Source organism: Psammomys obesus, unplaced genomic scaffold, assembly GCF_907164565.1.
Source record: "Psammomys obesus unplaced genomic scaffold, mPsaObe1.curated_primary_1811, whole genome shotgun sequence".
NCBI lineage: Eukaryota > Metazoa > Chordata > Mammalia > Rodentia > Muridae > Psammomys > Psammomys obesus.
Window position 1 is genome coordinate 7,520,842 of NW_026592118.1, and position 21,025 is coordinate 7,541,866.

At 39.5% G+C, this 21,025-nt stretch overlaps 1 pseudogene; it reads left to right on the forward strand.

Moving 5' to 3' along the window:
• LOC129680988 (RNA-binding protein 7-like) overlaps positions 1-16,526 on the forward strand; it is a 122,191-nt pseudogene extending 105,665 nt beyond the window's left edge.
• Positions 16,527-21,025: the final 4,499 nt, after the last annotated feature.

Sequence of the window (21,025 nt, forward strand, 5' to 3'; positions counted from 1 at the left end):
CCACTCTCATTTCACTGTCAAACATAAAACAGTTACAAACAAGCTGTGTCTTGATGTGCAGTAAAGAAATAAAAGTGTGACTACAAAGCTGAATGAATGATATAAGATGTATGATTGCATATAAAATAGGTACAGAGAAAGAACTTGGAATAAAATTTAGCAAGCTAGATATAAAAGGGAACTTTCTAACAGATGATTATCTAAAGACAAACAAGTCTACCGCAAGTTTACACAACAAAGCGTTAAGAGCTTTCCCCCTCTGCATCAGTGATTTTGTTAGCAAACTTTTTTTACACTGTGTCCTATCCAAGAGGGAGAAGTGAGAAATCAGGGGCCAAGACTGAGCTGGACAAGCCCAGCCGCTCAGTGAACAACTGTTTCTACAAATGTTAATTGTATCCCACAGCTGATCTTGGCATGTATTAAAGGCTTAAATCATTTAGGAGGAAATATACAAGAATATGATTGTAACCCTAAGGCAATGAAAATTTTCCTCCATAGACAACAAAGACACTGATAAATGAAACTTTGAATTTTCAGAACACAAACACAAAATTTTCTTAGTGTGCATTCATTGTACATAGCTATGGGGCTAATCGAGACATTTTCATGCGAACATACCATGTACTTTGATCATCTTCACACTCTTCCCTCTCCTTTTTGCTCTCTCTCCCTCACATTATTCCCCAGACATTCTCACTTCTACTTGCATGCTCTATCCACATATGTGATTTTATGTATACATCTAAAACCCAGAATCCATGTGAGAGAAAATAGGAAGTCTGTGTCTCTGAGTCTGTTTTGCTCAATATAAAAATCTCCAGTTACGTTCATTTTCCTAAAAACAAAATATTTTCATTTTTCTTTGTGGCTGAATGAAACTCCTTTGTGTATAATACATTTTCTTTATCTATTCATCTCTTGATGGACACCTAGGCTATTTCCATAATTTGGCTATTGTTAATGGTGTGCCAATAAACACAGATGATTAATTGACTAATTTACATTCCCACCAACAGCGTATAAGCTTCTCCCCCACCTCCACTCATCTTTACAGCATCCGTTGCTATGTGTTTCTTTAAAGTAGCCATTCTGATTGGGGTGAAATGGAATTTCAGTGTTGTTCTAATTTGCATTTCCTTACTCACTAAATGCATTGAATGGGTTTCTTGTGTTTATTGGCCACTTGAGAACTGTCTATCATCTCACTAGCCCATTTATTAAATGGATTGTTTGGTTTCTTGATTTTTAGACTTTTAAGTCTTTCTTTGTATCTTCTAGATACGAATGCCCTGTATGTTGGAAAAGATTTCTTTCCATTCTGTAAGCTCTCTTCACTCTGGAGATGGCTTCCCTGGCTGTGTGGAGGCTTTTAAACACAATCCAATCCCATTTGTCACTTTGACGATTGTTCCTTGTGCTGTTGGAGTCCCTTTCAGAAAGTCCTCACTCTGTCTTAAAATATTTTCCCTGAGATATTTGGAGTTTTACATCCCACACTAAGAGCTCTGATCCACTTTGAGTTGATGTTTGTTCAAATGGAGAGACGGTTTCATTCTTGGACGTAGGGACAGGGGTTGCTCAGTGGCAGAGCGCTTGTTTGGCATGCTGAGCTCTGAGTTCAATCCCTGACCCTTTGGATAAATAAAATCAATTGTGAGGTATAAGAGGTACAATCATACAGTTTAAAAATTCATAACTTTTGCTTATCAAAAACTTGCAGTACTTTATGTTTTAATAGAGAGTAGAAATGCAAATCACAGCTAGGAGAAAGTACTTAGAAAAAAATAAGTCACCATCAGCTACAAAAATATTAATATTCAAAGAACATGTACTGTAAAATACAGATGACCCAACAGGAAAATGAAAATATTAAATCTAGGAGCTGACAAGCCTCAAAATACAAATACCAAAAAGCTTTTAAAGAGCATTAAGCCCAATAGTAGCTAAATGCTAACTAAAATGCCCCTAAAATACCTAACGTATCAGTTATACATGAAGTATGTCTAACAATCTAAGAGCCAGTAAAAACACAGAGAAACCAGAACCCACAAATATCCACCAGTGACAAATGACCAACAGAAATGGTTTCACATTCACACCATGGACAGGAGAACTGAACAAGTCTATGCAAAGTATCTGGGGAAAATGTTTTCAAATTGACAGCAGAAAAAAACACACACACACACACACACACACACACACACACAGGAGAAAAGGCAGACAAAGCTCTAGTCTTAACAAAGGCAGAGAGCAGTGAAACCTGTAGTCTTTAAAAGTACTTTACAAGAAAATTTATAATCCAAAATTCTGACAGCCATCGGGTTCAGGAAGCTTATAGGAGATTGCAGAAGTGTCTGTTTCCTGAAAGTAAGAGAATTCTATGAAGCAGCCAAATGTGTTTACCTTTCAACTGTGAAACGGGGCAGAGCTGGATAGTTGTGCTTTTTCCTAGAGCCAATTTTACATAAACACAGAGATGGTGATGAACTAGGAGCCTCAGGACACACCAGTAGACCTCATTACAAAATACATTAAAGTTATTGCCTTTGAGTTTGTGATAATCACAATTAAACCTGAAATCTGACTGCAGCCGACATTAGAGTGTCCAGGAAAGGAGTGTGGACACTGATGTGGTTAAATCAGCACATTCAGCTGCAGAAGACTTGTCATTTTTTTTTGTTTGTTTTTGTTTTTGTTTTTAAGAAAATAGTTCAAAAGCTGGAAGTTTGGGAAATGCAGCTAACATGGAAGTAATTGAGAGTGTGTGAACTCAATTGCCTCTACCAATTGTCTCCAATTAGAGACGGGCATCAGATGAATCAAACATTTGTTGTATTTGAAGTGTGGGCAGAAGCTGTTATAATCCACCGTGCATTTGCCAGTTTTCTGATTTGGGAACTCCATTACCCAATTTTCCTGCTGACATGTTTGCATTTTATATGTGAAAAATATGAATTTGCATGTCTCTAACAGTCATAAGCCGCACTATATATTACTCCCAGCTGAGTTTAATGGCATGTATCCAACACGTGAGTTAAGTTCTTAAGTTATAAACAACATCCAAAAAGACTTTTGCTTCACCCAGATTCTATGGTTTGTCTATGTTAGTTGTCCAGGACATTTCTATACATGTGATGTAAGCCAGTCATCAACAAAGAAGATTTAGTTAGAGTGAAAAATCACATTTTGAAGGCCAAACACATTGCTTTATTTTTTTAACTATTTACTTCCCACATCTCTGGAATTATGTTCAAATAAAATGTTGAGGACCCTGAACGTTTTCATGAGAAATAGTCATAAGGAAACATCTCTTGTTGGAGTAACAGGCAGAAACAGATGGAGTACCGATCAGTCCCTCTGCACTTTGGTGTGATGGCTCAGCTGTTCACAGCTCTTGCTGCCCTTGAAGAGGTCCCGGGGTATTTGGGTCCCTATTGCCTCACAGCTCTCTGTAACTCTAGTTCCAAGGGGTCCAACAACCTCCTTTGTCCCATGGGCACTGGACAGGCACTGGACAGGCATTTGCTGCATATACATATATGCAAAAAACATTCATTCGTGTAAAATAAAAATAAATAACATCTAAAAAATAAGTTCTCTATACTACATGAATAAGGCCTTATTTAAAACATCCGAGGGGAGGGTGGGACCGGGAGGGGAGGAGGGAGAGGCTTATGGGGGGATACAAAATGAATAAAGTGTAATTAATAAAAGTTAAATAAAAAATTAAAAAAACATCCAACATTTTAAACAAAATTTTAGAAAGTATTTAAACAAAATATTTAGAAAGTAAATTTAATTTCTTCATGTTTGACTAAAAGACAGACATATTTTCACTTATATTTCATAAATCAAACTTGCTACTACTGCTTTTATATTATATATCTAAAATTTTGGTTTTCCCAGTACCCAGAAAGCTGGCTTTAATCAAAGTTTGGGTATAGTTGTCTAAATTTCCACCCTTTTTTGTATTATATATTCAAAAATCTTCCAAGTTCTTCTAATCTTGCTTGGATATATAAATATATCATTCTTTCAAATATCGCAGACCTGCAAACTTGTTGGAAGTTATTTTAATAAAAAGACTTCTTTCAATATCATTTACAGAGATCTCGCTTTAATCTGTTCAACATGCCGAGCGTAGTCAGGTGACAGAGTCCAGTGTGTTCTCAAAATGACTGCATGGCTTCTCTCGCCATCCTCTTTGAATTATATTTCTATCGCATACTTGAATGTTACTTAATACAACTCATACACTCAAAATAAAGCCACCCCAGGTACAATGAGGACTGACTTAGTAAAAAGACGTTATTTCCAAATTACTGCTACATACACAGATGGATATGGTCTGACAAGAGTGATTTGCAGCAAAACAGCAGTGACTTGAACCGACATGTTCAGCCATAACTCAGCCTCTAGTGAGTTTGTAAGTTCACATTTCGGCACGTTTAACCAAGTGCTTTCGGTACATCTAGAAAGAAGTATTTAAAGAATCTTCATGCTACTGTTTGCAAAAGGAAATTCTCCTGTTACCTATGAAACCCACCTGATGGCATTGTTCTGTAACTGTACCACATATGCAGAAAAATCAGCACTAATGTATAAAAACTTTAATACTAAATTCAAGAAAAACTGTACAGGGCACTTCCAAATACACAGGTCTTGTAGGACCACACAATGTCCTGAAAAGTGGCCCTTTCCCCCTAGTGTTAGTCTAGAATTTCCAACAGTAACACATTCACATATTCAAAATACGACAATCCAACTCTTCTTTCTGGAAGGAAATGCTCACTGGACCTAGGCCCCTACACATACATACCCAATGGGTAACTTGGTCTTCTTGTGGGTTTCCTAGTAAGGGGAGCAGAGGCTGTTACTAACATGGACTCTGTGTTTCGATCACTTTCCCCAGTGGGACGGCCTTGCCGGGCCACTGTGGAAAACGATGTGCTCAGTCCTTGAAGTGCTGGCATGGGTTAGTGAGTGGAGGAGCTTTCCTGAGGGCTAGGGGAGAGGGGAAAGAGTAAGAATGAGAGTAAGTAGGAACAGGAGGCAAGGAGGATGGGGCCCACAGATGGGATGTAAAGTGAACAACTAAATAAATAAAGTTAAAAGCTAAAAAAAGACAAGAAAACCAAACTGCCCAGACTCTATCGATTTTAAGATGTAAATGCGTGACACACACACCGCGTAACACAGTGAGATGCAAACGATTGGGGAAGCACAACAAAAGATACACGCACAATTCACACAACATATATGCATGTATATTACATGCATATATGGTATCAAAAAATAGTAAGATGAAGTATTTGATATATGTTATCTTCATATATTTTTTGTTTTGGTTTCTGGTAGTCTGTTCTCAAGCATCTGCAACTTCAGACAAAAATTTCAAATGCAGAATTTGTCAATTGTTTTTATCTAAATAATTACAGGAAATCAACTTTTCTGGAGGTAAGCCAATTCAATATTAAAATTAAAAAAATAGTTTACACTTAAGAGCTAGCCCAAATAGCTCTCATGTTAAATAGGACAAAGCAGAATTCATTACCAATTGGAGCATGGACCACGACTGACTTTAGTTATCATTTTGCCTTTAGCTACATAAATGAAAAAGTAAATAATGACCAGGACCATAAGAGAAAACAATTATATACTCATCTTGACCTTCCCCCCACCCGCCCCCTGAGGGAGGAGCAGCCTAGCTAGGCCACAGAAGTGGACATTGCAGCCAGTCGTGAAGAAACCTGATAAGCTAGGGTCAGATGGAAGGAGAGGAGACCTCCTTTATCTGTGGACTTGGAAAGGGCAGGGAGGAGATGAGAGAGGGAGGATAGGATTGGGAAGGAATGAGGGAGGGGGCTACAGCTCAGATACAAAGTTAATAAACTGCAACTAATATTTTAAAAATAAAATAAAAAAATAAATAAATTACAAGCCAAAAAATAAAAAAATAAAAAAAGAGTTCAAGTTTGGTGCATTGTGACAATTGGTTTCAAGTTACAAAACATAAATGACTAAATCAGTAAGTGAATAGAAATTGCAATGACAGATTTGTTAACCAATGCTAGCTATTGGTTATTAGAAGTAATAAGCTCTAGATTCTACTAAGTTTTTGGAAAATAACACCTTGCTCTCATCCCATGCCCTGTAGGGTCCCTGGTTAGGAGACCTTCACTGTGATCATCCAAGGTAAAACTTCCCTTCATCTTTTAGCAGTATCCTCCTCTGCAACCGACAGCTAGAAAGAGGTGCACGCAAGATCCACTTGCTTCTAAGGCATTTCTCATCTGGCAACATCTCTATACAGAGTAGAAAAAAACATTGCCGTTTCCAGGTTGGACAGCCACTCTCAGCAACAATCCCACAAAAAGGAAGAAAAATATGAACTTCCCACCTAAAACCTAATGTGTGGATGGATATTGCAATGATTCTGAGTACTCACCTTTTTGACACTTACTGAAAGCCATCCCAGACATTATTTGAAATGAGAATAACATGAACATATTTACTCTGCTGGTAGGAGTAAAACTATGATGATCTCATGTTAATAATCTCATCTAGATATTTTTATTTTAATAGTTTTTTGAGAATTTTACATAGTATATTTTGATCACATTCACCCCCTACCCAACTCCCTCCAAATCCAGTATTTTTCCCTAGATACCCAACTTTCACCCTCTTTTTATTTTAAAACCCATTAAGTCCAATTTGTGCTGCCCTTCTATCTTTGGATACGTGACCTTCCCACTGAAGTGTGATCTACTTACCAAGAGATCCAAATCTCCTCCTCACAACATCTACCGATCGTCAGTACTTTCATGCTGGAAACCCAGCCCAAGAATGGAGTCCTGTGAGATTTCTGAGAGCTTGTGAATAAACTCTAAGAAAACAAGACGAGAGTCTTATGATCTCTGTGTTCTTGGAATGTGTTTTGCCCCTCCCACGTGTGGCAAATAGGAATGCGTTAACTTCAGATTGTTCATTACAGCTGCCGAGCGTTATTTTTTTATATACCGCTATGTAAAAACCCGCTTTTACTGTGTGTGGCTGGTCCCCCCCACCCCTGTGATTGGACACTTTACTCCCATGTGATTCCTCTTAAACTCATAGTATAAGTTGGCTGATGCTCTGAATAGAGCTGGCTACTGCATCTTTTACTGACTCGCAGGCCCCATTGCCTTCAGAGCAGTAAACAGTTCCTCAGCTGAAAGTATTTTTTCTTGTGATTCTTAACAATCCTTCTGTGTTCTCTTCTGCCATCATCCCCGAGCCCCACAAAGAGGAATGTAGAGATGTCTCATGTAGGGTTCAGGGTTCCACAATCTCGTATTCTCTGCACACTGACCAGTTGTGGGTCGCTGCGCTAATTGCCATCTACTGCATGAAGAATGAGGGTCGAGGGATGCGCTAATCTCTGGGTATAATGACAGGTCATTAGAAGTCAGCATAATACAGTATTCACTTAGCAGAATAATTATAACAGCCCCCGGCTCTCGGTCCCAATAATAATCGTTTCATCCTGTTGAGCAGGCCTCAGATCCAATGAGAGAGTGACCGGATACGCCCATGGCATCTGTGCCATTGTGTTGCACTAGTAGGCATGTCTGGCCAGGCCCGTCCTTATTGCACCTGGCAGAGTTCATAGCTGGGTCAGACTGATGATTACTTCCTCTTCAAGTGGTAAGACGCAGCACCTTTCAGCATTATGAAACAAAGATAATAAGGATGGAAATTCTAGGTCAGTACAAGTTTGATTTCTCCATGTTCTATGACTCAAGTCTATGATGTCTTCAGCAACAGGGTTTTGCTGACAAGTTCTAAAGGGCAAGCAAGAGCATTGAGAACAGCCTGTAATGTTGGAGGGGGACTACGGAAATCCACTAGCTGACAACACTGAAAAGAAGCAATGGACTTCTTACTTGTTAGCTGCGGTGTGTAGTGAGTGCATCATCACCCTGTAACAGCTGCCTCCACTTAACAGTGTGTGCGTGTACATATGTTCAGGATTTCTACAGAAGTAGTTTTTCATAAGACTTTTTCAAAGGTCCTTAATGTTAGTTATCGCTTTGCATATTCTCCCTTCTACCCTGTCCTTCAATTCCCCATTCCATTTCATCTCTCCTGTTCCATTACTGATCTTTAGCCCTTTATAACACTACATTCTATCTCCCCTCCCTTGAAGCTCCTCCCCATGGCCCATTACCAATTTCCTGATCTCTACAGAAATTCCAAATGGAACACACATATCCGAAAAAAAACAAAGCTAATACCCACAGATCACAGAAAACATGTAAATCCTTCTGGGTCTGAATTATTTCATTTTTTAACAGCTGAGTAATATTTCACTGTGTAAATGTACTGTATTTTCAGTATCCATTCATCATTTCCTGACTATGTGACTAGAACAGCAATCAACATGGATGAGAATGTGTTCCTGTCCTATCGTTTTTCATGTATTTGCCCAAAAGAGGATAGCTAAATCATATGGTAGATACATTTCACGTGGTTTTCATAATGACTGCACCACTTTATACTCAGTCCAATAGTAAATAAATGTTCCACTTTCCTACCTCACACCTGTTCCGTTTCTCTCTCTCTCTCCCTCTCCCTCTCTCTCACTCTCCCTTTCTCTCTCTTAGCTATTATGCCTGGAGTCAGATGAACTCCCAAAGAAGTTTCAATTTGTATTTTTCCTAAGGATGTTGAATATTTTAAAAACAGGTATTTTTGCCATTTGTATTTTTTTATCTTTTAAATTTTAATTTGCATTTCACTCGTTTAATTCAATAATTTTTAACTGTTTTTTTTAAGTTTTCATTTAAAATATCTTTGTATATTCTATGTACTAAGCCTATGTAAGAAGTTTAGCTGGTAAACCTTTTTCCCATTCAAGAAGCAGTGAGGTTACATTCAAGACAGCCAAGCTGTGACTGTAGCTCCTGGCATCCCCTCCCCTCGTTAGTTCTCGGTCAATGTGGGCCACGGGAGCAGTTTGCATGGGATTTGGAGATGGAGCTGTGTGCAGGCATGGCAGTTTAAGCACGGCCAGGAGACTCAGTAGGAAGCAGAGGCTATTGCCCCTCACTCACCTTGACTCAGCCAGTGGCTCAGCCTGTGAGGTAGCAAGTCTTCCATTGGGCTCCCTGTCCCCTACTCTGCAGAACCATCTACTTCTTCTGAAGGTTACCCCAGGCTGACAATGAAGCCTCAAGGTGGGGAAAGATGGTCTGCATCTCCAATCATCTTCCTGGGTTTCAGCTCTTTTTCACAGAACCCAGGATGACTTGTTTTCCTAAACTCATGAGCATTTCCCTGTCTGTGACTGTCGAGGACCATGTTCAGAAATCATAGCCTCACCCAAGCCATTCACAACAGCATGCTGGCAAATTCACACAATGAACTTCTTAAATTTTATTTTAAACTTCATTGTTTAAAAAGTGCAAATAAAAAATTACATATGTTTGTAGCAGCTTTATTTGTAATAGCCAGAAGCTGGAAACAATCCAGATGCCCCTCAACTGAAGAATGGATGCAGAAACTGTGGTACATCTATACAATGGAGTATTACTCAGCAATGAAAAATAATCATGAAATTTGCAGGTAAATGGTGGGACCTGGAAAGGATCATCCTGAGTGAGTTGTCCCAGAAGCAAAAAGACACGCATGGTATATACTCACTCATATAAACATACAATATAGAATAAACCCACTAAAATCTGTACATCTAAACAAACTAAGCAAAAGAGAGGACCCTAACTAAAATGTTCAATTCCCATCCTGAAAGGCAAAGAAGATGGACATCAGAAGAAAAAGAAAATAGGAAACAACCTCAGAACCTGCTACAGAAGGCCTCTGAAAGCCAGAAGAAAACAGGAAACAACCTTGAAACCTGCCACAGAGGGCCTCTGAAAGCTTCTGCAGTATAGACTGTCAAAGCAGATGCTGAGCCTGATGGCCAACTGATGGGCAGAGTGAATGGGATTTTATGTAAGAAGTGGGAAATAGTAAGAGCTGGAGGGGACAGGAACTCCACAAGGAGAGCAACAGAACAAGAAAATTTGAACACAGGGAACTTCCCAGAAAATCATACTCCAACCAAGGACTATTCGTGGAGATGACCTGGAACCCCTGCACAGGTGTAGCCCATGGCAGTTCAGTGTCCAAGTGGGTTACATAGTAATGGGAAGAGGGACTGCCTCTGACATAATCTGATTGGCCTGCTCGTTGATCACCTCCCCCTGAGGGGGGAGCAGCCTGACCAGGCCACGGTAGAGGACAATGCAGCCACTTTTGATGAGAACTGATAGACTAAGATCAGAAAGAAGAGGAGAACCTCCCCTATCAGTGGACTTGGGGAGGGGCATGCATGCAGAAAGGGGAGGGAGGGTGGGATCGGGAGGGGAGGAGGGAGGGGCTTATAGGGGGATACAAAATGAATAAAGTGTAATTAATAAAAAAAATTACATATGGAAATTAACCAGACCCAAATATGCAACTGAATGAATTTCTATAGAGTTAGGGTAGACATCCCAAATGGAAACTGTGAGCTTTACACAGGATTTCATACTTTCACTATCAAACATTTTATGCATTTTTCCATTTGTAATAAATAATATTCACATATAAACTTTTATGTGTATATTTATCTTCTGGTGGTGTCTAACTTATGAAAGTAACAATAATACAACAGCATGGTGAGAATAATGTTTCTCTAATACATTGATCATTGCATAATCTTAATGGGGAAAATAAATTTTTACTATGCCAAATCAGTTCCAGGTGGGATCTAAATTTAAATTTAAATCCACACAACACAAATGATTGGTATATTTTAAAACTGAAGATGTCCACTCAAGACTCTGTAAAGTGAGTCTAAAGCCAAACTGTGCAGTAAAGATAACCTTAATGTATATATGAAATAATCTTCTTCAATAATTGAGTTGCTATATATGCTAGTGGACACCTTTAATCCGAGCACTTTGGAGGCAGAGGTAGGTGGATCTGTGAGTTCGAAGCCAGCCTCAGCTACATAGTAAGTTCCAGAATAGCAAGGACTACATAGTGAGACCCTGTCTCAAAAAAAGAAAAAAGTTAGAGTCAGTAAGTTACAGCAATCAGAAGCCAAGAATTCAGTAGGAATATGAGGGGAAAATGTAATAAGCTCTGTAAAATAAAATATCAATACATCAACAAATGTTGCTGAATGCTTTCCACAACTGAAAAATAAAAAGTTCAAGCCAGAAGAGATGACTTTTACATATTTAACAGATGGTCAAAACTGGAAAAGTCAAACAAAAGGAAGTGATAGTAACGATGTGGAGACTTGGTTGTTAACATAATTTAAGCTGTCCAAGTATCTGGGACATCAGACAGAATCTTGAATCTAAACATGCCTATCTCTGTGATTCACCAATCCCATTCCTAACTTCAAACTTCAGAGCAACGTGTAGCCATAGAAACCAAAAGACTGTAAGACTGTTCAAAGCAGCACTGTTTATAACAGCTAGCAAATAAAAACAAAAACATAGAGGAATTCAAGTCTTTATCAGGATAAAAAATAGTTTCTAGTACATGCATACGTGCAATTGTGTACAATGATGAAGTTAAATAAGGTGTAACTTGATATAAAAATAGAGACATAAATAGTACATTGATTTTAAAACATGAGCTAAAGTAGGATAAATAATAGATGAATAGAAAGAAATGTGTATATATAGATAGATATAAGTTTTATATATATCTCTTAAGGTTCATTTACATAAAATTCACAACAAAGTGGAGATGAGGCATTTAGGCTGCTGTAAGGCAATAACATAGAATGAGTAGTTCACAAATAAAGTTGCGTTCTCACAATTCTGGCATCCCAGACCACTGACTGGAAGACTGACTCTCTTATGAGTTCCCATTTCCTAAATCATAGGCAGCTTCTTTTCACCATGTCATTACAGGTTTCTTCCAGAGACCCTCATCCTTCTTATTTATAAAGACAATAATCCCCTGCCAGGGGGATCTAGCCCCCTTTCAAAAGCCCTATTTTCAACAACATGACCATGGGGGGCTAGAATGTCAACATGGAAATTTTGAGGGAACATGTGTATTCAGACCATGGCACAGTTTAGATTTCCATATTATTAATAACCATTTTTTTTTCTAGGTAAAGGGACTCAACATCAATATCCATCGCAAGACATAATTTCTCCAAAAGTGTCTGTAGTATTTTCCAGAAAATTATTATGAACTAGAACTTCCTAGCATAAAATCTGGTCCCGAGTTGGGAACCACCGTCTTCAATATGTAGGAGAGTTAAATATAGACTTAGTGGGGAGGACAGAATGATAGTAACAACAGTAAACAAAAATACTCACTTTTTAACCAAAAAATCTGGAGGAGCCAAGTAAGACACTTTCCCCAGCCCCCTCCTCTTTGAGGGCCATCCAAGTAATAAATGTATTACATGCATCTCAGGTTGGCAAACTGTAGCAATTCCCTTTCAGATGCCTGCTAAAGCCGTGAGGGAAGTGAGGACACACCAGATCAGCTTTCCAAGAAACTCGGTATTAATGTAATAACGAATATGGTGTGTGTTAGGCTAGACAGAGGAGAGCACCGTGGCTGGTGTGTTGAAAGGTTCATTTGGGATTTTTAGATGCTTTCCAGCCAAATTTATTTTTTGCAACTGTGCCTAAAGGGTTCCATTCCTAGAACACTGTTGATTCTTTCAAAAGCATAGGCAACACTGAAATATAAATGTCAGTAGGAAACAACTATGTCCTCTGTTCAAGTAACCATTCAGTCAGCCACCCATTTTACGTCTAAGTGCTAGGTACCATGTTAAAAGGTAAACATGAGGAGAAAAATAAAACATAATCCTTGCCTTAAAGTACTTCCCAGTTTAAGATTAGTACAAAATATGAAGAATTACAACTCATATGAAATAAAACCTCCAAACACCCTCACTTAAGTAAGCGGATTTTTTGAGACAGAATTTCTCTGTGCTATTAACCTTGGCTGTCCTGGGACTCACTTTTGTAGACCAGGCTGGTCTGGAACTCTTAGAGATTCGCTTGCCTCTTCCTCTAAAGTGCTGGGATTAAAGGTGCGCACTACCACAGCCAAGCTAAGTTACTGGATTTTGAGTTCTGTTTTCATACTAGCCAACTATTTACTTACTGTGTGTCAAACAGAAATTGTAGTCATAGCAATTGAGCCAAATCGTCACTGTCGCAAAGCTAGCAATTCCACCTATGCTGTGTGATAGAGTCCTTATTCTCGATCATCATACAAAAGTAACTCAGACCCACAGAGATGTGGAGTACAGTAGCTTTAAAAGAAATGGTATGGGGCTGAAGAGATGGTGCAGCGGTTATACAATACTACTGTCTTCTGAGTAGTATTCCATTGTGCAAAAGTACTACAATTTCTGCATCCGTTCATCCTTTGATGGACACCTGGGTTGTTTCCAGCTTCTGGCTATTACAAATAAAGTTGCTACAAACATGGTTGAGCAAATGTCCTTGTTGTGTACTTGAGAATCTTTTGGATATATGCTTAAGAGTGGTATAGCTGGATCTTGAGAAGGCACTATTCCTAGTTGTCTGAGAAAGCACCAGATTGATTTCCAAAGTAGTTGTATAAGTTTGCATTCCCACCAGCAATGGAGGAGGGTTCTCCTTTCTCCACAACCTCTCCAGCATGTGTTGTCACTTGAGTTTTTGATCTTGGCCATTCTGATGGGTGTAAGGTGAAATCTCAGGCTCATTTTGATTTGCATCTCTCTGATGGCTAAGGACATTGAGCATTTCTTTAAGTGTTTCTCTGCCATTCTGTATTCCTCTACTGAGAATTCTCTGTTTAGCTCTGTTCACCATTTTTTAATCAGATTGCTTGATCTGTTGCTTTTAAACTTCTTTAGTTCTTTATATATTCTGGATATGAGCCCTCTGTCAGATATAGGGTTAGTGAAGATCCTTTCCCAGTCTGTAGGCTGTAGTTTTGTTCTGACGAGTGTCCTTTGCTTTACAGAAGCTTTTCAGTTTTATGAGGTCCCATTTATTGATTGTTGCTCTTAAAGACTGTGCTGTTGGTGTTCTGTTCAGGAAGTTGTCTCCTGTGCCAATAAGTTCCAGGCTCTTCCCCACTTTTTCTTCTAACAGATTTAGTGTATCTGGTTTTATGTGAAGGTCTTTGATCCACTTGGACATAGTTTTGTGCAGGGTGATAAATATGGATCTATTTCCATTCTTCTGCATGTAGACATCCAGTTAGACCAGCACCATTTGTTGAAGATGCTATCTTTTTTCCATTGAATGGTTTTGGCTTCTTTGTCAAAAATCAAGTATTTATAGGTGTGTGGGTTTATTTCTGGGTCTTCTATTCTGTTCTATTGAACACCTTTCTGCTTCTATACCAATACCATGCCATTTTTATTACTATTGCTTTGTAGTACAGCTTGAGATCAGAGATGGAGATACCTTCAGATGATCTGTTGTTGTACAGAATCGTTTTGGAAATTCTGGGTTTTTTGTTTCTCCCTATCAAGTTCAGAATTTTTCTTTCAAGGTCTATAAGAATTGTGTTGATATTTTGATGGGAACTGCATTGAATCTGTAGATTGCTTTTGGCAGAATGGCCATTTTTACTATGTTAATCCTACAGATCCATGAGCATGGGAGATCTTTCCATCTTTTGATATCTTCTTCAATTTCTTTCTTCAGAGACTTGAAGTTTTTTTCAAACAGGTCTTTCATTTGCTTGGTTGGAGTCACCCCAGGGTTGCAGGCAAATGGTGGGATCTAGAGAAGATCATCCTGAGTGAAGTATCCTAGGAGCAGAAAGACACACACGGTATATACTCACTTATAAGTGGGTACTAGATCTATAAGATAGGATAAACATACTAAAAATCTGTACACCTAAAAAAGATAAACAAGAAAGAGTCCCCGGGGTAAGATGATCAATCCTCACTTAGAAATACAAATGGGATGGACATAGGAAGTAGGAGAAAACAAGTAACAGGACAGGAGCCTACCACTGAGGGCCTCTGAAAGACTCTACCTAGCAGTGTATCAAAGCAGATACTGAGACTCATAACCAAACCTTCGGCAGAGTGCAGGGAATCATATGAAAGAAGGGGGAGTTAGTATGACCTGGAAAGAACAGGAGCTCTACAAGGACCTAATATATATGAGCATAGGAGTCTTTCATGAGACTGCATTTCCAACCAAGGACCATGTATGGATATAATCTAGAACCCCTGCTCAGATGTAGCCCATGGTAGCTCAGTATCCAAGTGGGTACCCTAGTAAGGGGAACAGGGACTATTTCTGACATGAACTCAATGGCTGGCTCTTTGACCTCTCTCCCCCTCTCCTCCCAGAGGGAGGAGCAGCCTTGCCAGGCCACAGAGGGGGACATTTCAGCCAGTTCTGAAGATACTTAATAAGCTAGGGTCAGCTGGAAGGGGAGGAGGACCCCTCCTATCAGTGGACTTAGAAAGGGGCAGGGAGGAGATGAGGGAGCAAGGGTGGGATTGGGATGGAATGAGGGAAGAGGCTATGGCTGGGATACAAAGTAAATAACCTGTGATTAATATAAAAAAATAAAAATTAAAAAATAAAAAACAAAAACAAAACAAACAATCAAAAAAGAACACTGTCTGCATTCTGGAGGTTCAGAGTTCAATTCCCAGCAATCACGTGGTGGCTCCCAACTATCTATAATGAGATCTGGTGCCCTCTTCTGGCATGCCTGTATACGTACAGGTACAATATTCAAAAGGAAAGAAAGAGAGAGAAATGGAATGGACAGCGATGGGGGCGGGGAGCGGCCAAGCCAAAGGTGGCACAGGTGTCCCTCTTTGAGCTGGTCCACAAGGCTGGACCAATAACAACGGTGAAAATCCCGAAAGATGAAGAGGGCAAACTGAAGCAGTTTGCATTTGTCAATTTCAGACACAAAGTGTCTCTTCACTACGCCGTGAATCTTCTCAACGGAATCAAGCTTTTCAGGATGCCTATCAAAATTCAGTTTAGATCAGGAAGCAGTGACACTTCTCAGGATGGAAACGTAAGCCCAACCTCCACATCTCCTAACAGCTAGGAAAGGATGGTGGGCAACGTGACTCCACCAGCACAGATGGTGTGGAGGTCCTTTTCCTCTCCAGAAGGTTATCAGCGGCAGGCAGGGCTGAGCAATGTCTTCAGACAGATGGCAGATGTTGGGAAATTCGGTTCTCCACATGCAGATCAGTCGGCATTGTCACCGTCAGTTCAGCGACATGGTCATAGCTTTAATCAGTCTTCTAGCTCCCTGGGGCGCCATGATGCACTGTCATCACAGAGGAAAAGACAGAATTCTCACCCCTAGCTAGCAGATACACTACAGCTGTGAGCAGCGCTCCTCTGATCACGGGTCTGACTGTCACAGCAGGGGAAACAGACGACAGGAATTGTGATGGCTGGAGCCATGACTATGATATCAGAAGGGACAGGAAAGGTGGGAAATGGCCCTCATCTTGACACTAACAAGCAGTCCAAGGACATTATTTACAGGGACATTTTAGGCCCTTTTAATTAAGTTGTTCTGGAAATATTTCTAAAATCTGTACAGGGTAGTCCCACAGTTTGCCACCTGTCTTTGAAAAAGAATGTTTTTTTAACCTAGCAGCAGTTTCATGGAGACCTAAAAACTGTGGCTCCTCATTTCTTATTCTGACTACCTTACCTCAGGTTTCTGAAGAGAAAGGGTTTTAGAAAAGAATGTGCCACCCTTCTGGTCACTTCAGACACTCTAGGAAAGATAAGCTGTATATGTTGGGGTTGTATTGCAAAGCAATGTTTTAATGATCTCACCGCTTTGTGTTGCAAGAAATTTAGTAATGAATCATTTGGGTTTATATAATAGGAAGCATCCAAGCTGGTAGGTTTTCTGCATTATGTTAATAAACGAGAAAATAGAACTACTCGGTAATCCAATTATTAGTAGTTTATTTAAAACAGCTTATTGGTTCTGTTTGGAGGTAAATCATATTTCCTCACTTAGAAATTTAAGTACAAATTCTGTAGTATGCTCTTGAATTTTATCACAATTGCGCAAACATTATAAATATATACTAGTTCATTCTAAGAACTTTAAAATTCGGTCATTAAATTATATTTGATGTATGACTAGCCGCTGAGGAAGTCAAACATCTGCATGTATATCTTTACATAAAACGGCTGTTGATGAAAACTCCTTTAGAGGAACAGCAGTGTTAACTCAGAGAAAATGGCAAAATGTTTCACTGAAATTCTGTTTAACAAAACTTTCATGTTTCAAGATTCTGTTGCTCTTTCACTGCAGAATTGTTTTGAAGGATTCATTCCCTGAAAAATGCTGGATCTTCTTTATACCAAAGCACTTATACTATCTTCCTTAACATATTAAATACATGAAAAGAGAAAAAAATGGTATGAATGTAACTGCTGTGACGGCAGAGAGGAGTCCGTCTGTCTCAGTAAGAAGCACACTGCAGTTTTTGGGGTTTTGTTTTGTGTTTTTAGCAAAGACTTTTTAATGAACACCTTTTATAAATGCACTGGAGAATCGTGCAATCCTTCCTGCGCTGAGTGCAATTCTGGGCCACAGGTTTGCACGCTCCTTTGCAACTGGACCTGTGATTGCAGAACCTTTCGTGTCACTTTTATTGTTCACTGTGGCCCCAGTATTCTTCAGATTAAAGAAACAGCCTCTCTTTTCTTCATTACAACTTTCATCGTCAAATTTCTGCACACTCAAGATGTTGAAGCAAGGGCACACACAGTAGGCCCCCAGAACAAAAGTCTGGATTTCCCTGGGTCTTCCGGTATGAGCTATGATAACTGTGTTGACAATACAGAAGCCAAAAACTGTCAAATCTCTGAGAAGGACAATAAGGGAAGGCTGGACAGACTTCCTGCTCCTGGTGTGGGTGACGTGGTGACAGCCACAGCTAAGAAAGGCAAATCAGAACTAAAAAAAAGCGGTCCATCCAGTACTGCAGTTTTTAATCAAAGAAGTTCCTTCTGTGGGATGGGTAATGACCTCTCATAGTCTCATTTGGCTTTTAGAGAACTCTTCTACTTGTAGTCTCACTGTCTTGATTTATACATCAACTTTAAACATTAAATGACAAGCTTATTTCATCATATTGTCTTTCAGAAAAAAGAACGTTTTCAATCATACCCTACCTTGTATAAGGAGCTGCCTCTTGTTTTCAGCACTTGGAACCGTGGGTGTGCACAATGGTTCTCTGGCAGTCTGAGGTCATAGACTTGGCTACGGGAGATTGTTCCCCTTCAACACTGGCCCACCCACCCCCATTCTGGGCCCTGGGTGCTTCTATTTAGAAGGCTGAATACACAACAACAGAACCTCATTATTGCAGACACAGCCTTCACTGGGGGCATGGGTCACATTAGCTCCTTTGTTCTGCCCATTTTCTAAAACATTCCATCTCTTTCAATTTCCACATCTTTTTCCTTAGCTTGCCCTCCCTCTTCTTTTGGCAAATCTACCCCTTTCTGCCTTGATGCACTTCCTCTATTATGCTACTTTCCCAGCAAAACAAAATTGAGCAAGTAGGCACACAGTAAAACTTCTAATGATTGTTTGAGATGGATGCGGTGTTGTGTGAGACTGATGGGAAGGGAGCAACTGCCTCCCGCTAAGAGGGTCACCAGAATTTCTGCCAGTGCCAGTAGACACAACAAAATCAACTGAAATTTCTGCGTATTAGAAAGGTTACTACAGAGGAGCAACAGTGAGCCTTTTCTCACCCCATGGGAGGCCGACCTTGTTGAAAAAAGGGGTGCTCACCATTGGTACAACATGGAAAAATAAATACAGCCACAAAGGTTTCTCCAGCACCCCTCACACTGCTTCCTCCTGGTTCATGGATGAGACTGAGAGTTAAAATATTTGATAATGGTATTAAAGGCAACCATGATAAAATTTAACATGGCTTATGTGCTATCCAGGCTACCTTTACCTAGATTTTGCTCATGCACATTCACCAAGCTTTTCTAAAAGTAGCAGTGACATCCCCACCTCAACTGCATGGACAGTATTGTGTAATCAAGCTTCAAAACAAGCCTCCAGACTTTTCTAGATGAGGAAATAGTAAACGCTCTATTAATATATATCAAGATGTGAAACTACATTTGGATAGGATGTAAGTCTTACATTGGCCCCTGTACTAGGATGCCCTACAGAGCTTAAGATTCCAGAAGAGCAGAACCTGTACAGATAAGGAAACATGTGAATGCCATAGAATGTTAAGACCAACTTAAATCGAGATGCAGAAAAGAGAATGCATATCTAACACGGGTGCTTAGTCAGTTCCTTGGCCATGTCTACTTTTAGCTGCTCTCTGCTTAACACAAATCTCTTCAGTAATGTATAAGGAGAAATAAAATTAATTAGGTGAAAAGGCTGAGACACCTATTTAAATTCTCATGACACATTTCGTTAAATTTTGTTGTGTTTGTAAATTGTTTGATAATCAGTTATTTTTCCGGCTTAAAAGAATTAAATTAATAAAAATTGCTCAGCTCACACTAATTCTTTTAAAGAGAGGAAGTAAAACATTCTTCTAGAATGCAGGCTGCATTTTTTTTGTTATTTCCTCTTAATGTTATCTATTAATGTTCCAGATATTCTTCATAATTTGGCACACTTATCTCCACAGTTAAAGGATGGTGGGAAATACGTTACAAAGCCATCTGAACAGGTATCACAAATGCTCTGCAGTAAGAGGGCAGGGCAGCCCTTGTGTATGTCATTGACAGTACTTATGTTAGACACTTGAAAGAAGGAGGCTGGCTCAGAGAAAGATGGAGTATGGGATGAAGGTAGCAATTGTAATCTATGCATTATTTAAAGACTGCTTCTGTACTGGTGTCTTCCAAGTGGCAAAGAGTGCATATGGGCACTTTTGCATTTCACACAGAGCAAATAATCTTTTGCTGTGTTTCTCAGAGGCTCCTGAACAGAGGTATGGATAGCACATATTGTGATCAGTTACATTTCCTGCTGAATCAGACTTTCATGTTCAGTTTTGGTGCTGGGATGCCTGATTGGTTAAGAAAGGAAGAAGAATGAAAAAAAAGAAAAAAAAAGAAAGAGAGAAAGAGGAAGGAAGGAAGGAAGGAAGGAAGGAAGGAAGGAAGGAAGGAAGGAAGGAAGGAAGGAAGGAACTGTCACTGTTTTCTCCTTGGGACTTTTCTGTTCCTTTTGAAATTACTTACAGCCTACATTCTGCAGCATTTTGTTACCAGACTGACCTAATTTAACTACCATCACTTGGATGGTTGAAAGATAAATACTCTGATTCTGTTTGTCTACTTTGTGTATGTTTCCCTCCCTTTCAAACAAAGTCTCTGTATTTTAGCATTCAAAACTCTTGTTATTCCCCTCTTTATTGAAATGCAGCACTGGTGTTTTTAATGGTGTCTTTTAGTCGCCAGGTTTTCTTCGATGCCACCTCTGCTTACCCCATCCTCTGCTCTATATGGTGTGTGGGGAATTGTGGCCCTTTGTGGGATCCAAACAACATTCTTTTACTTGAGCCACAGAACATCATTACTGACTATGCTCTGTGCAGAACTGACTGCTTCCAGTTAAAAATAGAAGCAGGGGAAGGAGACCAAAAGAACATGGAAGGAAAACCACCCAGGGCACATAAAAAGCTGCAGTTAATGCTTCAAGGCCACAGAGAGGACTACCAGGCCCAGGAAAGAATCAGACATTCAGTGAAGCTATTTAAAATGGAAAACCTATTTCTTTTATTCCAGATTCACTGAAAGGCCTGCAAAGGGGCTGGGTATCTCTGATACCGGAGCTTTCTTTCTGAGTAAAGAAGGCATACAGAAAGATTTTTCTCACTTGAAAAACAAAAACTGCAACAAAACAACAAAAGACTCTACTTACTCTCTATCAGCAGAGCTATATGCTCTACTAAACTATCATCCTGACAGGGGTGGTGAATCTACACTGTGCT